At 35.3% G+C, this 18214-nt stretch overlaps 2 long non-coding RNA genes across 4 annotated transcripts in view; one reads left to right on the top strand and one right to left on the bottom strand.

Annotated features, from left to right (window-relative positions):
• Positions 1 to 2789: 2789 nt before the first annotated feature.
• Positions 2790 to 18214, bottom strand: part of LOC144294338 (uncharacterized) — a 59448-nt gene continuing 44023 nt past the window's right edge. For both annotated transcript variants that reach the window (XR_013361744.1, XR_013361743.1), the window contains exons 2-4: positions 13540 to 13712; positions 11297 to 11381; positions 2790 to 3460 (exon numbers count right to left, since the gene is read on the bottom strand). This is a non-coding gene — a long non-coding RNA (uncharacterized LOC144294338). The remainder of the gene's footprint in view (positions 3461 to 11296; positions 11382 to 13539; positions 13713 to 18214) is intronic.
• The window catches only part of LOC144294339 (uncharacterized), a 57257-nt gene continuing 43441 nt past the window's right edge, over positions 4399 to 18214 (top strand). For both annotated transcript variants that reach the window (XR_013361745.1, XR_013361746.1), the window contains exon 1: positions 4399 to 4511. This is a non-coding gene — a long non-coding RNA (uncharacterized LOC144294339). The remainder of the gene's footprint in view (positions 4512 to 18214) is intronic.

The following is an 18214-nucleotide window of genomic DNA, read 5'->3' as shown; positions in this document are numbered from 1 at the left end:
GACTTGACTGCCCCCCACCTTTTCTTTACTGACTTAAAAAAAAAAAGGTTGAATAGATATTCAGACTGATTTAATGTTTAGGCTGATAGGGATGCTAGGCTGGGTCCCAAATTTGTGCAATGTTCAAAGGGAGAGAGATTTTAAAATCCTAGAAAAAGAGATATTTCCAAATTAATGGCATTGCCCGAATGCCTTGGCTCCCTGCACCCCACCAGGAAGGTTTATTATTTTCTGGTAAAATGTTGCTCGGATGGGGAGTGGTAGTCAGCGATGCGTCAGAGCTGCTCTTTGAACACATTAAAAAGCTGAATGCACAACAAAGAACAGATGTTCCAGCATGCCTTATTTATGCACCCATCAGCAATCTTCCAGTGACCACAAAACACAGCCTTTTTTTCCCTCCTCCTCCCCAGAATATTATTTTCTGATAAACTCACCCTCTTTATTAGTTGATTTTTTTTTTTGACCCCAATTGAACTCCTGGGTAATTGTGTGTGTGTGTACAAGTGTGCATGTGTGGATGTGCGTGCCTGTGTGTGTGTGTGTGTGATTTGAAAGTCTGTCTCCATCAAAGCTGAATTCTATTGAACTGTGGAACAGGTGTGGATTCTGCAATTAGATCACATTTCAGAGAGAGAGACACTGAGGGTAATAATGGCGGTGAATTCTTCACAGTCGAATGCAGCGCCATAGCGACCAGCAACAATGAAGGAGAAGAGGTATTAGTATTGGGGTGATTATTTTTAGTTTATGGGATCATCTGATAGAATACAGCCATAAGGCACTGGGAACGTGTGTTTGGGGCTCACCAGCTGTAAGGCAAACTTGTTTTACTGGCACTTATCTGAAATGCCTCACTCACCCACCCTCTCTGCTTACAATTGGAATGGAAGTAGCGATTAGGAAGTGAGATATAATGCAGATTAAATGTTATGATGGACCAAGATCCTGTTGGGTTATTAAAACCCATTTGCTTTCACTGGTTTTAAAGGCATAGCACCTTTATTTAAACCTTCAGCCCTAGATCTCTGAGCTTTAAGAAGTGGGAGGCAGAGGAGTGGGGGTGGGGGTGGGGGGAGGTTAGGTGGAGAAAATAATTTAGGATGTAAAGAGAAGCAAGAATATTTCCTCTTCCTACACAAGAAAGCTGCATTTTTTCAGTGAGTGAATCTAATCTGTGACCTCAATTTGAGCTTCAGAAAAATCACAATACATTAATAGGAAAAAATACCCCCACAAATTGATTTAATAAACTAAAAAGAAATAGTGCAGGCAATTCTCACAATATTTGGTCAATTTTGGAACTTCTGATTGTAAGTGGTATTTCCTTAATATATTTTCCGTATTTTCTATAAGTGAGAAATATTTGGTACCAAACTCAGTGGTGTAAAATCAGCCCTTGGGAGAGTTCCAGCTGTTCCCTGAGGCTTCTCAGAATGGTGCTGTGGGCTGGCTGGCAGCAGCTGCTGTCCCTGAAAGAATAAAGGAAGCCAGACAACAGAGGGGAGGGGTTTGCACAAAACGAAGTCACGGGCATCCTATAGCCACATCAGGAATCTGAGCTCAGAAGTGGGGGAGCTTGATGAGATACAGATTCTCCTCTCTTATGGGTCTGGGAGCTTAGCATAAGAACCTTTGCTCTTTGTCCAGTGGTCTTGAACACTGGATGGCCAAGGTCAGAGATCAGCATCATAGGATCCTGGATCATAGCCAACACACTGCCAAGGGCAGATTTCTTTTTCTGGCACCAAAATGAGCTCTTTGGATGAAACACCTGAGGGATGAGAAATGGTTCTATTGTCCATAATGCTATCTCACATTGAGAAATCTGTTACCAGGACAGGAATTTTCTGTTTTGTCTAGGTGATGTAACTAAGATTCTTAGCAAACAAAAAACATATTTTCTGGCTAAGAAACAATAAAGCAAGAGTGACAGTGGACATATATACCATTTTTTAAAATGTGTTTTTTTCGGTTACTATACAGTTTATTAATTTTCCAGCCAGAGTTCTATTTAACATGTATTATTTCTCTATTTAGCAAAATAATTCCTATATTATTAATCACCTGAATTTAGTTATATGACCTTGTCGTTGGGTATATCACACCTGGCTGGTCTAGTTTTCTGTGAAATGAGGAGCAAAATTAAACGTTAGCAGTAGAACATCTTTTACAGATAAAATATTGGGTAAGGATTAGAACAGCTATATTCAAGAGTGGGAGTGGGACTCCCACTCAGCTCTCAGCCTTCTTTGCGGGGCTTGCGTTGCTTTTAGTAATATTTGGGATTACTCAGAACTAGGTATACAATGTCTGAACTAGATATTACTGAACCCTTCCCTTCTAAGGGAAAGTGTAATCCAATATGCCCATCTTCCCTGAAGTATCCCTAGGTGGGGAGGGAGCAGGTGAGGGCAAGCACTTCAGATGGTGGAGCATGTTCTACAAGCACTGGTTAATGGTCTCTGCTGTGAAGAGATTTTTGTCTCCACCGATATCAGGAAAACAATTTGACAGCCCTTCTTCACTACATTGTTTGAAGAGACTGACAGGCCCAGTTGTCCTGAAGACACAGACTTGTGTTTCATTTCTTTTTCTCCAACTAAAAGCAGAAAAGTAGTTTTCAGTGAGGTCTGACCTGTTTTGTCTTCTCCCTCACTTACCATCAATCACTTTAACAACCACACAGAGAGCCTAAGGATTGGGTGGAATTGTCCTATGGTGTTAATTTTAGAATATTTCTCTTTTTTTATTTTTTTAAGATTTTATTTATTTATTCATGAGAGACAGAGAGAGGGGGAGAGAGAGAGAGAGAGAGAGAGAGAGAGAGGCAGAGACACAGGCAGAGGGAGAAGCAGGCTCCATGCAGGGAGCCCGAAGTGGGACTCGATCCTGGGTCTCCAGGATCACGCCCTGGGCTGAAGGTGGTGCCAAACCGCTGAGCCACCCAGGCTGCCCAATTTTAGAATACTTCTCAATCAAACTCCAGACAACTCTGGTTCAACCATTCTGGGTCTCTTGGCCGATCATATTGAGCTTTTACCTTGAAATATCTGAATATACCTTCTTAGACTTCCTTTTCTTTTGCAAAGGACCCTTGGTAAAAACCAGAATGAAGCAGACAGGTCCTTCCCATATTGGCTCTGCAAGAGTGTCCTTCTTGGCTGAAGCAACGGGAGAGAAATGGTGGCATCACTTATTGTTATTGACACAGTGATGCCTGTGTTAAAACGTCGATATTTTGCAGCAAATCTGTGTTGTAGTTTTAACATGCATTGATACCCCTTGCCATTTAGTCATCTGAGTGAACACTGACAAGAGGCATGGCAGCCCTGTGTTGGCAGAACGTGGGAGATACTGTGTGCACGCTGTGAAAATGAGGACGTCAGACCATAGACTTCTGATTGAAGGCTTGACATCACGGGACCAAGTGATCCAAACAAGATGTAAATCATAGCCTCTGAAATAGAAGAATTCATTAGCTCTCTGGTATTCAGTGTAGCAACAAATCAGTAATGGAATTAGCTTGGAATCATATATTCTTTGCCTGGTAAAGGAAATTGGATTTGTAAGGCAACAAGAGGTTTGATAAGCAAAGAGATCTTTAAAAAAAATTTTTTTTCTCTAAATTTTACTAAGCCTACTCACCCTTCCAAAGACCAGGCATAATGATAAAATAACATTCATATTATGCTTCCAATGCCAACCTGATGCATAACGTAGTAAATGGTTAGTTACAGGCAAATAACTTTCAAATGGATCAGAACTGGGATTTCCGAACATTGCTCTTGCCACTACACCTCACTCCCTTCAAGCCTGGGAAAGAACTTATGTTTCAACATGTTTTGTGTTAGGCTAAATACAATAAATCCAATGTAAATACAAGGTATTGATTAAATACAGAGTATCAATAGCATGTAATTAAAGTCTGACTCCAAATTCTTAACTTTCAAGCCATTTCATTCATACACATTGAGATGAAATCAACAAAACAAGTAGCCAAAGCATTTGGTCAAAAAGTAAAATTTTTTTCCTTGACTTGTAATGTGTTTAATAAATTATGTCAGTCATAATGACCATGACCACATGGGTCATGCTTTCAGGCAACCATCACTCCAACTTTTATTTCCCATCACTGAAAATATAGTTGCTAAGGAGCTATTTTTCTCCTAAAATATATGTACAGGAAAAGATGAGAAATTTCTATATTAATGGCATGATAATGACATTGTGAAAATAAAATGGTGATGACATATCTACTGTGGGAATAATATGCCCTCAGGCTAACAAAAGCAGCTTACCTGTTTAACTTATTAGAATATTTTATAAACATATTTGAAATGAGCAACTCAGTTTATCCTGAAATAAAACAATGCTATATTTTCTTTTATGCATATGAAAAGAGAAGATGATAATTGCTCACCTACAACCCACCTAAGAAACCGATGGAAATACATTTATAATAAAATCAGAGCAATATCATTTCCAGTACCTGTATGACACTCATTCTGGTGAGTCATCCCCAAAGACTTTTTAAAAGAAAATAGAGTTCTGATTCTATGTTTGCCATTAATTTGTTACAGAGTTGGGCAACCACTTGGCTCCTCAGTTCCCTTCCATTAGAAAGAGTCAAGAGCAATTATTTGAGAGGAGTGTAAAGTGGATAGGTGTGAGTTAAAGAACTTCAGAATTGCAGAGATAAAAGGTTTTCCCTCATGGAATGCCATTATTATTAATATTATTGCCATCATCATTATTTATGCTCCCAGCACACGTATTGTGAAAATGTGTTATTCGCGAAACTGCTATGCCCTCACCATGTCATTTGCAAAATCACCATGTTCTTCTCACAGAAATGTCACTGAAATGTCATTTTTACAATAGCTGCATTATGAATCTGCTATAACTTGAATTGCTTTACAATGAAAATGCAATTTCTTAGCAATTAAAATTATTCCACCCACCCCAGTCAAATAATAGAAAATCGCCTCCCTGTCCAATGTTGCTTATGGTGCATTGCAGAACACTGCAAATTTAACAAAGTATGGCTTCTTACATGCCTAGGAAGTTCTATGTCTTAGCCACACCAGCAGTTGCATTGTATCACGTGTGATAATCTGCTAAACCTGATCTGAACTACTGTAGCATTATTACATAAACTCTTACAAGATGGGAGGATTACACTCACTCAGATTCTTTTTGAGTTTTCCCAGGACTCTAACTATATCTAAGTTTATAGGTATAACAGCACTAGATCAAGGTATGTGAGAAACTAATGTTAGTTTTCATTAAAGAGAAATTTCTTTATCAATACAACTCATTATCATTAGGTCTACTTAAATCCCTTTCTTGCATTAATTGAAAGTTTTCTTCTTAATAACTGCTTCTCAGAAATGGGTGATTTGACATATATTAATATCATCATTAATAAGAATGGAGCAACGTACAAAGAAGCATAATACAAGTCACTGGGCAGCTGCTCATAGAATGAAATTATTAATGGATATGGGGTCACATTTAAAGAGATTTTTTAAAGGCTTATGTATGAATTCACTTGTTTTTGTTACATAGAAACCCAAAATGCAACAGGCTAAAAATGTAGAACAATGGAGAATGTTCAAGATGAAAGTTTGGGCCCAGACCCTTAGAAATAAGAAAAAAATATGTATTTTTACAAATATACTTAACTAGACTGAAAAATAAAGAGCTGGGTCATGTGATAAGTATAAGCATAAATAGACAAGACAACATATTCCAAGTCAGCATGGAATTCTGGCTTCTCTCTGACCCTCCCTTAAGCTAAGCAGCATATGTGGTTGTCATATACCTTCAGACTAAAGCAGATGGTGTGGCTGTTTGGGCCAAAGAGACAGGACAATATTTCAAATAGCCAAAGAATAGGGAGAAGTGAGGAAGCTTCCACCCATGAAATATAAGTTATAGGTATATCTCATCTAGAAGCACATCCAACTCATACTTGAAGACCATAGAAAATATGCTTTTATATCAAGGCCAGGATCTCTACAAAAACAAAGATGTATTTTCAAACACAAATATAAGAAAGCAATCAAAAACTCACAAACATTAAGGAAATTCATCATCACAGAAGAGATGAATGAATTCTCTCAGAAGAGCAGAAGAATTAACTCTTGAGGAAATGAAGCTAACAAAGTGAGTGTACACACACAAAAGCTTCAAAATAAATATGTTGAATATCCTTGGAGAAATTCCCCAAAAAGTTACAAACATGAAAAATAAATAGCTCTAAAAACTAAAAACATTAATATCAAAATTAAAATATCAGTATATGAACTGAATAATAGTATTAATATAGATGAAAAGCAGGTTATGAGCAGTAAGACTAGAACTAGAGAAAGTACTGTGACTTCAGATTAAATATCTCACTGAGTGTGAAATAGGATAAATAACAGTAATTTTTAGAAATACTTAAAAAACAAGAGGAAGGGGATCTCTGGGTGGCTCAGTGGTTTAGCGCCTGCCTTTGGCCAAGTGCATGATCCTGGGGTCCCAGGATCGAGTCCTGTGTCGGGCTCCTTGCATAGAGCCTGCTTCTCCCTCTGCCTGTGTCTCTGCCTCTCTCTCTCCCTCTCCCTCTCTCTCTCTCTGTGTGTGTCTATCATGTATAATAAATAAATAATTTAAAAAAAAACCCAAAAGGAAAACTTTAGAATATAAGAATAAAGCCTCTAGAGGGGATTTGGGAAGCTAAAAAGAGAAACAAAAATCAGATTAGAGTCTGAGTTCTCTTTGGCAAAAATAGATGCCAGAAGGTGAGTCAGGATTAAGGTTGTGAGAGAAATTTTTGTATACTTAAGTCTTATATCTTGCAAAACTAGCATTCAGTAACTTTATCATCTACAGACTACCTCAGGGAAAAAAAAAGTGTATTCTAGCAAAATGAAAAATGAATCAAAAAGGTATCAGCCATCAGAAATGGTAATGAGAAAAAAAAATCAATCATATTCCTATTTAAAAGGTATTTTAATATACATGAAAAAATAATTATTAACAATCTGAAACTAATGTCCCAAGTGATCTCAACATGGGAGGGGTTGTAATAAGGAATCTGAATTTATTTTTGATATTTGTCCCACCACTTCCCCTTTCTGTTCTGCTCCACAACTGGGCAAACTGATAAGAAAGCTTAGATTATCTCTCCTTTGGTTTTGGCAGGAAATTTAAACCACACAAGCTACTGCAATGTGCAAGAACCCTTACTCAAGCTCCAACCCCTAGCCATGATAAAAGTCAAACCAATCTTTTTTCCTTGCTTTCTCAAGCTGTGTTTAAACCAGTTTGAGGGTCAACTTTGTTGTCCTAGAAAACTTTATTATATGAGAATAAGCCTTGTCATATCATCTTGATGGGTGTGTGGTGTCATCAGTCTTGATATCCAAAACAAAATTTTGGGTGGGAGATCCATGTCACCTCTACAGGGTGACCCCAATATGTGTAGAGAGAGAGAGATGGGAATAAATAAGATGAGGGAAAATGTATAGAAAACTGTTTAACTCTAGGGATTAATTTTTAAAGTCAACATACTTAAATTATAAATATTAAAAGTAAGTCCTAGAAAATAGAATATATAAATTCAAAACAATGAGAAAAAGGAAATAAAGAAATATTTACAGTTTGAAAGAGAAGAAGTAAAAAAGAAAAGGCAAGAAAGAGTTACTTGGAAAAAGAAGAATTTTCATGAAGAAGTCCATAATGCAGTAAATGTATTAAAACCTCTATTCAATAAACGAATCAGAATTTCTAATAATAAATAATGACTCTTACTTTTGGGTAAAAAGAAAATCTGTCTTCCTGCTGACAGACACAAACAAGACCAAATAATTTTTAAATGGCTAAAGATAAGTAATAGAAATAGATATACCACGATAAATACTAGCAAGAAGAAATCAATGTGACAATATAAATACTAAATGAAATGCAAAAGCATTAAAGAGAATAAAGAGGATATTTTATTTGACAGGTAAAATATACCAAAAAAAAAAAAAAAAACAAAAAACCAAAAACAAAAATACAAAAAAACAGAAACAAAAACCAACAACATCCCACAACAGTTGTAAATCTTGATGTAGGTGATAACAAATCTTCACAATAAATTTCAAAGATAGTTTAACAAAGGAGTTAAGAGCAGAGACTGGAGTCAAACTGAGTTAAAATGCCAGCCCTACCATTTAGTAGATTGAGTTTTGGGCAAGTTATTTCAAATGCAGTGCATTTTTGTTATTGGAAAATGGGGGTAATAAGAGTACCACTTCAGAGTTATGTGAGGATTAAATGAATTAAAATATATTAAGTGGGTAGATAAATGCATAAACATAGCTATAATGTTCATTAAATAGTTATCAGAGATTACCCATTGGGAATGAAATAGGAAGGGTGAAGAACAGGGATACTTACTTTTCTTACCTTATATACATTTAAAATTTTAATTTAAAGAATCTTTATTCTAAAAATGTGTAGGAAGTAGTATATACATAAATTGGAGGAAAAGACCCAAAGTTCCACATATTTCTTTTTTAACCTCCTCTTGCTTCTCCTTATTCCCTGATAGGAGGTCCACCAGCCCTGGGTCAGTGAAAGAGAATTTGACTCTTCTAATGAATACATTCTCCTGCTTCCACCCTTCTAGTGAATAAACTCACTCTTTAAGCCATAAAATTTGAAGGACCTTTGGTCCTCCACTTATCTATATGGCTTAGGCAAAAGGGTTTTATATTTTGTTTGTTCATTTGTTTTGTTGTTTTAACCAAGTACAATATACCATAAGGAAAAAAAAGTACTTATTGTCTTTCTGTGTAAATGCTCCGGTTAAAAGTCCTTTTCCCCTATGTCACTCTACTGGTGGTGCTTTTGTAGTGATGGTCTCTAGATTTTGAGGAAAGAATGAGGTAAAATCAGTTATTTTACATGAAATGAAAAAAAAATCAATTTGGCATGAATCAAATGAATGTAAATCAAACATATTTCTTTAGAAGTAGGTAATATCTGTGGAATGACAGCAGAACTGAATGTGGAAGAAACTTCACTGAAAAATTGAAAATCCAAAAGAAATTCCTCGTATTTGTGGATGTATGAGAAGAGCGATTTAAGATTTCCATGCAAGCAAAAGTAACTGATCCAAAGTCAATAGAGGAGGGCTATCCAACAACCAAAGTTTTGGAAAATTTAAAGGCAGAAACAGAAAGAACTGTATAGGCTCCAAAAGTTTTATAAAGGAAGGTTTAAGATATTTAGAGATGGCAATCTGGCTAAAAGGGGAGGCCAAGAGATTTATCTTGAAGCTGTGTTTTCAGAGTATGCACATGGTTTTTAGTTAGATTTATGTTTATTTTTATTGGCTGAGGGGGTAGGTTTAGTGGTAGTGGTAGTAGTGGTGGTGGTGTGTGTGTATGTGCTTGGTAGGGGGAGGATGCAGTAGTGCTGCTTTTCTCAGCCAACCTTTGGCTTTGAAAAAAAGATGAAAGGTAGAGTAATGATAATATATTACTAACATAAATAGTTCTGCCATTTTTAATTATAAACTATGTCTAGAATGTAATAAAAAAGTTAAATGATAAAAAAAAAAGTTAAATGAGAAAGTCAAGTTACCATACATGCCTAAATATAAGGTATTTTTTTCTCCAACACTTAAAGAAAAGGAATCACTTGATATTCAAGTGACAACAAAATCTCTCATGTTAGAAAGTTCTATCATTACTTATTGTGAATGACAAACTGCAATTTGTGAAAGGGCATCATCCAGAACCTGTATAAATCCAGGGAGAAGAGTTAGTTCAAGAAATAATGGTTTCCCTGGATGTATCTGCCAATTCCTGATGGCCTAGGGATGGTGTATATCATCTGGGACTTAAAGAGCCAAGCACATGGCAGAGAGAAGACAAAACCTGTAAACCACCACTTAAAAGTCCAGACCCCTGAAGTTCAAACTAGGAAAAACTACCCCACAGAAGGAGGGCACCATGGGAGATTGTCAGTCTTGGCTTTGGATTTTTGCTAAACAGAAAAAGAAAAATGTCTCTTCTAAGAATTGTCAACTACAAGACTATATTTTTACATACTTGAGATAATTTTTAAAACCTCAAGCTGAAAATTTAAAGTTGTCCTTGATAAGTAATGTCTCTAAGCATCAAGCATAAGCAAACACAAATACTTCATGAAAAACATTAAAAAAACAGATGTCAAAAAATTCTTATATTCTAAGGAATGTAAATTGATAAGCAAATATCACAACACATGAGAAGGCAAAACACAATAAGTGGAAGTAAGTAGAAACAAAAAAAAGGTATAATCAGACACTCAAAGACTATAAATACTGGGGTTATCATCTGTGCAATATAAAATAAGTCTATTTTATATGTTTAGAGAAAATTTAAAGGTAACAAAAGTATAACAGAATAATAATGATTTCTCAAAAAATAACCAAGCTGATTTTTTTTCAAAAACCAAATATAGATCCTTGAAGTTAAAAATGTAATAATTGAAACTAAAAACTGGGCAGCCCTGGTGGCTCAGTGGTTTAGCGCCGCCTGCAGCCTAGGGTGTGATCCTGGAGACCCTGGATCAAGTCCCATGTCAGGCTCTCTACATGGTGCCTGCTTCTCCTTCTAAGGCCTGTGTCTCTGCCTCTTTCTCTCTCTCTGTGTTTCTATGAATAAATGAATAAAATTAAAAGAAAAAAGAAACTAAAAACTGAGGAAAACAGTTAAACAGTGGATTAGATAGAGATGAGAGGAAAATTAATGAATTGTAGGGCAGTTTAGAAGATATCGTCCAGTGTGTTGCAGAGACAAAGTGAAGAATAAATGAAGAGAGTATCATGAAATCTAACTGGAGTTCTAAGGTAGAGCTAATATTGAAAATGAGGAGAGGCAGTCCTTCAAAGAATAATGGCAGAGCATTTTCTAGAATGGATGAAAGATGCCAGACTCAGACTTGAGAAGCTCCTAGACTCTCAGCAGAATAAATAAAAAGAAATATAGATTGAAAGTACAAAACACTAAAGATAAAGAAAAAGCAATAAAGTCAGCCAAATAAATTTTATAGAAATACGGCAACTAGAATAACAAATGACTTCTCAACGGTGACAGTGGAAGAAAATTAAAGTAGAAAGATATCTTTAAAGTACTGGATGTAAATCAACTGTTGATTCAAAACTGTATATCAAGTTAAATTGAGCTTCAAAAGCAACAGTAAAATGAAGACATTTTCAGATGTTAAAAAAATGAGAAAAACTTAAGTGTACAATGTAATGAAGTCTCACCATTGTAATTCAATTATCCATGTCTTTTTGTGGACGTTTATTCTTTATCAGCTCACGTGAAACATTTGCAAAAAATGATTATTTGCTGCAAAATAAGATTCAACAATATTCAATGAATCAATACCAAACACAAATATTTTCTGAATAACAAAATATAAACCAATAAGGAAAAGAATTTAAAATCATATACATTTGTACATTTAAATACATTTCTAAATAATTAATGGATTAAAGGAGAAACCATAATGGCAATTAGGAAGAAAAAGAAGATTTTTTAAATTGAATGTGATACTGTGACATGCAGCTACAATAGCACTTAGAGGAAAATTTATAGGCTTAAAGTCGTGTATTAGTAAAAATAAAAAAAGACAAGACATTCAACTTAAGATATAAGGAAAGAATGACAGAATTGATTTTAAAAAGGAAATTGTAATAAGCACAAAAATTAGTGAAATATAAAGTAAAGATACACTACAAAAGAACAATATATCCAAAGTTGGCTTTTTGGAAAGACTAAAAAGTGACAGGCTTCTAGCAAGATTAATTAAGAGAAAGTAATAAAAAGCAAAATTAAGTACTATTAGCAGTAAAAAATGATCATAATCGTTACAGAGATTACATCTTATATAAAGGAACGTAAAGAAAATGTTTTGAAAATACATGTAAAATTTAAATAAACTGAATAAATTCTATACACACACCCACATGTAAAACTAAACAAAACTGACATCAATGTTCTTTCTGGAGGCATGCTTTGTCTCAAAACTTCTCTGCCCAACTTGCAAGTTTATTAGGTATATTTCTGCTTTTCAAGTTATTGCAGAAGCAAAATGGAAAATGAGAATCGAGAAATTCCAGGAGCTGAAGGGTTGAAACTTACAACTATTGCTCATCTCCTGTTAGAAATTTGTACACAATCCCGGGGCTAAGATTGTGACCACTAAAATACAGTCTGGAAGAAATCACCAAATAAAAATCCTGATTGTTACACCTTTGTTAAGTCCTCTGAGTGGATCAAGATGGCTCCCTATAAATCCTCTTCAATTAGACAGAATGGTTCAGGGACTAAGACTAAGCCAAGAATCCTGATAAGCTCAAAGGACCATAATTCTGTTTAGAGGGAGTTCTCACAAAGAAAATAGGATGCCTCATTTTATACAGTGAAGGGAATCATTTTTAAAAATTTTTTGAAAGAATTTTGTTTCAAAATGCTGCAGCATGAATTAAGAGACTGTGTTCAACAGTGCTAGGCTGCAAACATTTTATAGGCAAGCACTAGACTGAGAAAGCTCCTCTTCAGACATGGCTGAGGAAAACCAGGAGGACGGATGATCCAAAGAGTTCAAATAAGAGCCAAAGTGGAACAGTGGATTGGGGCTGCTCCCAGGAACCAAGACCACAATCTAATCAAGAAATGCTTCTCACCTCCAGAATAGCAGAGCTCACTGCGTTTTCCCAGAGGAATTTCAGAATTTCTATGGACTAGTAAAAATGATGAACTTCCAATTCTTCCTCTTTCCAATGAGGGTATTTATTAGATTCTAGTTACTCTGTTCCACATTATAGATGGTGCAAGGGAGATGCACGTAAGATGTGTGTTTTTGTACTTAGGTCCCAGAAGTAAGAGAGATGAGTCTAGACATGATGCCAATCACTAGATCCTAGTCATAGAACCTAATGCCATAATTAAATGAGATTTCTCAATGTCTTACTGAGTGTATTTTACTTGTAGAAGGAAGAAAATTTTTGTTACCAAAAGTGTTGAATATAATAGGCTGTTATTAACAATTACCCATTCCCATTCTCTCATTGTCAAACTTCTCTAAGGAATATAGTCTCACTTCATTGACACTGACTTGTCCATGTGACTTGCTTTAGCCCATAAGAAATGAGAAAATATGACATTTGTCACATTTGGTTTGACTCATGCCTCTAATGATCCTACCCTCAGTTGTGAACATAGCACATGCCAAATATGAGTTGCTTTCTCAGCCTCATTTCTAGATTGAAAGGGAAGTTGGAACAGTGACCAACTGAACCAACCAAGATAATCAAAATTACAATATAGCAGGTAACAGGAGCAAAAAATAAATGATATTTAAGCCATTGAAATCATGGAGTTATTACTACAGCAATAGCTGATACTTGCCAACTTGTGTTATGAGACTAATATAAACTTATTATCAAACACCAAGAAAGAAAAAGAAAAAAAAAAAACAAGAAAATATATAGGTTTGGGGTACCGGGGTGGCTCAGTTTGTTGAGTCAGACTCCTGATTTTGGCTCAGGTCATGATCCCAGGATTCTGAGATAGAGCTCTGTGGGCTCTGTGCTGAGCAGGGAATCTGCTGTGGATTCTCTTTCCTTCTCCTTCTCCCTCTGCCCATCTTCCTGCTCATGCTTGCTGTCTCTGCGTCTTTCTCAAATAAATAAATAAGTCGTTAGAAATTTAAAAGAAGAAAATATATAGGTCATCTCATTCATAAACATATATTAAAAATTCTAAACAAATCTTGTCAAACTGAATCTAGCATTGCATAAAAGAGATTAGAATAGCCAATGACTAACACAAATTTATTCCAGGAATCCAAGTTTGACTCAACAGGAGAAAATGTATTCATATAACTTATTATGTTAAAAGAGTTTAAAAAATCATATGATCACCATAGATGTAGAAAAGGGATTCAATAAAATTCAACCTTCATTTATAATAGTAATTTTAAGAAGCCTCTCAGGAAAGACAACTACCCTAAATTTGATAAAACATGTCTATGACAGACATATAGCAAACATCCGCCCAGCATCAAAATTTCTTTTGATGTCAGGTAAAATACATTGGTTGGGTGATCTAGTAGATTGCATACAAAAACTTTTTAATTAAAAAAATAAGAATTGGAAATAAACAAAAATATCCTATATCATAGGTATTATGACAAACAGCCATTTGAGAAAAGTGAAAAATATTGTGTTTCTAATTTTTACCTATTTTTTCATATATTGTATATTGTCTAAGTCTATACACATTAGAAATGTAAGGGATCTTCAGGTAATATATTAGATCTTAAAAGAGGATTAAGCAAGTTTGCTAAATATAAGATTAACAAAAGCCAGTTGCAGTACTTTTTATACCAGTAACAAATAGAAAACATAACTTAAAAAATACAATTTAGAAGATCAACAAAAACATAAGATATTCAGAAATATATCCAACAGAGTATGTGTAAGATTATTATGTGGACAGTTTTAAAATTTGAAAGCCATAAAGGAGATCAGATAAATGGAAGAACCAATCATGTTCATCAATAGGAAGATAATATTTTAAAGATGATAACTGTCCCCAAATTAATCTCTAGATAAAATACAGTTCCAATTGGAATCCCAGGAGGATTTTTATGAAACTTCTAAAATTTATAAGGAATGGGAAATGGCCCCAAATAATCAAGACACTACTAAAAATACTAACCCTGTCAGACAGCAAGACTTTTTAGAGAGTTCTAGTAATGAAGACAAGGTGGTGTTGGTGAAGGGATAGATAGAAAACTGAAGAATACAAAGCCTACAAATTCTACTGCATTAAAATTAAGAATAAACATCTAACTGGGGGTTGCTAGGCCTGGGGGTGGGAGAATAGGGAGCAACTGCTTAAGGGGTGCGGGGTTTCCTTTGGGTATGATGAAACTTCTAGACCCAGACAAAGGTGGTGGTTGCACAACATGGTGAATGTACTAAATGTCACTGAATTGTTAATTTTAAAATGGTTACCCTTGTGTTATGTAAAATCTACCTCAATTAAAAAATATAATAATAGTAACACCAAAAAGGGAATTTGTTTGATAAGAAATATGTTAGTGTATAAAGGTAACTCACAAGCTGAGTAAAATATTGCAACACAAATAAACTGACAAAGAATTCAATTCCAAAATATATAATGTACTCATATAAACATGTTTTTACAAAAGAAAAATCATGCCTTTCCCATAAACATGCAAAAAATTACCAATATCCTTTATAATGAGGAAAGCCTAATATAAAATCTCAAGGAGATAGCATTTCACACCCATCAGATTAACAATAACAATAGTAATAATAATAATCACATAATAGAATAAAGTCTCACAATACCAAATTTTAGCCAGAACATGAAGCAATATTATACCTTCTACACTACTGGTTGGATTACAAAATGCTGCAACTACTTTGGAAACTTACTTGGAATTGCCTCTAAAACTTCAAATTTTTTTTTCCTGTGACCCAATTATTGCACTCATAGGTAAACACCAGAGAAACTTACACATGTGCCCCAGCTGACATTGTTTGTAATAAAGGAAAAAACTAGAAACCACTCTAAATGCTCTTCAATAGTAGAATGTGTAAGCAAACTGCACACTCAGAGCATAGTGAAATATATAATAGTGAACATGAATGAACTTTGCCTATACATATTAATGTGAATGAGTCTCAAAATTCAATGTCAAACAGGGATGCCTGGGTAGCTCAGTGGTTGAGTGTCTGCCTTTGGCTCAGGGTGTGATCCCGGGGTCCTGAGATGGAGTCCCACATCAGGCTCCCTGCAAGGAGTCTGCTTCTCCCTCTGCCTGTGTCTCTGCCTCTCTCTTTGTGTCTCTCATGAATGAATGAATGAAATCATAGAAAAAAGAAATTCGGTGTCAAACAAAAGAGCAAGCAGTAGAAAAATTTTACTTTGCAGGAATCCATTTAAGTAAATATTAAAATTGCAAATTAAAAATCATAAATTAGGAATACATACGTTGTAATATTTTGTTTTATTTAAGATTTTATTTTTTAAGTACTCTCTATACCCAACATAGGGCTCAAAGTCACCACCCTTAGATCAAGATTTACATGCTCTACTGACTGAGCCAGCCAAGTGATCCATATAATAATATTTTAAAGAAAAGTGAGAGACTGATTAACAGAAAACTCAGGATAGTGATTACTTTTATAGGGAAGAAAAGGAGATCCATATAAGAAAAGCACATAGGAGGTTCAAAGGCACTGTAATCATCCAGTTTTTATGCTGGCCAGTCCAAGTTTGTTTTCTTATTACTTATTAACATTCTTTAAAATATGCTTATACATTTTACATGTATATGCTATATATATGTTATATCTCATAATTTTTATTTATTTATTTTATTTTTTTATATCTCATAATTTTTAAAAAAGCAAAAAGGAAAAACTTGTGGAGATCACAATTATATTCCAATTGGACAAATGAGTAAAGGCAACCCATAATGTGATGTGAATAGGTATTTGTAGTTTGGGAATAAAAGAATAAAAACACAATATTATGGCATTTTATATGGATTTCAAAAATGCTTATCCATCTCTGTGGAGGAGTCCCAGGTATACCACAGTTTCTGAAAGTAAAACTACTACTGTATTCTTTAGGATTCTTTTGGTTGTGAATGAGAGAAACCTAAAAAACCTAACTATCTTCAGCAGCAGAGTAAAATTTATTGGAAGATTCATGGGGCCCTGAGAAAAGTAGGAGTGCAGCTAGCCTCAGAGAGCACACTTCTACCATAAAGCAACAAGTTACATTTCACTTTTTTGCTTAAGATAGGTTTTTTAGGTTTTTAAGCATACAATGAAAGAAGTCCTAAATAATACAGTTAGTAATTTTACTTTGAACGACTCTTTCCCCATCTTTTCCCTCTGTTTAACTCCATGGGTTAGCTTTCTTCTTTTATATCAATGCCTATAAGACAAGAAATATTATTGATGACTACTCCAGGGCTTATTATTTCCAAGCTTCACCACAGAGAAATGCTTGGAAACACTTCCCCTGGCAACCAAGTTTTCAAATCTCAGAGAAAGGTTCTGAATGGCCCAGCCTAAGTCAGATGCCCATCACCTGGCTAATCAGCTATAAGCAGAGGGATAGCATCTGTAAGATGGTGACACCAAGTCAAGTCCTATTGCTTGAATGAGAGGAAGATTTCTTCTTATCCCTCCGTACTCAGCTTAAATACCACCTTCCCAGAAATGTCTCTACTAACTACCCTGTCTACAGTGGGTGCCCTCCTCTTATCCTCTCTCATAGCACCCTGTTCTTTTTGTAGCACTTACCATAATACATAGCTACTTTAGTTTTATTTGTTTGTCTGACACGGTAGGCAAAACAATGCCCTCCCCCAAAGATGTCCATGTCCTAATCCTCAGAACCTGTGAATAAATTTCCTTACATGACAAAAAGAAACGGTGTAGATATAATTAAGGCTACTGGACCTTGAGATGGGGAGATTATCCTGGTGAGTCCAATCTAATCACATAAATCTTAAAAGCCAAGAACCCTTCCCAGCTGTGGTCACAGAGAGATATGATGACAAAGGAAAGGTCAAAGGAATGTGACATGAGCAGGCTCTGATGTTGTTGGCTTTGATGATAGAGGAGGGGAGGCCATGAGTCAAGGATTACAGGTGGCCTCTAGAAGCTGGAAAAAGTAAGGAAAGGAATTCTCTCCTATAGCCTCCAGAAAGAAATCCACTTTGATTTTAGCCTCAGTGAGACCTGTGTTGGACTTCTGACCTACGGAATTGCAAGATCAAAAACTTGTACAGTTTTAAGTCACTAAATTTGTGGTGATTTGTTACAACAGCAATAAGCAACTAATATCCCTGACCATTGTCTTTTACTAGAATGTAATCTTCAAGAAAGAGGGAATGTTTCTATCTTTTTCACTATCTCTCCATGCACAGTAACTAGCACATTTTTGTTGAATGAATAAATAGATTAATTAAATGAATGAACTAAGAAATTTGTGACTCATATTCAAAAGTTCATCTCACTGTCTATATATGAAGTATTTATCTTCTCTCTATGGGAGTCACAAATGTGGAGAATCAAATAGAAATTGAAGCTGGTGATCTCCAGTTTCTCTCTATGGGTCAGAAG

Source organism: Canis aureus, chromosome 22 (assembly GCF_053574225.1).
Source record: "Canis aureus isolate CA01 chromosome 22, VMU_Caureus_v.1.0, whole genome shotgun sequence".
Taxonomy (NCBI): Eukaryota; Metazoa; Chordata; class Mammalia; order Carnivora; family Canidae; genus Canis; species Canis aureus.
Note: the sequence above shows the minus strand (reverse complement) of the source record. Positions and strands in the feature narration are given on the sequence as shown.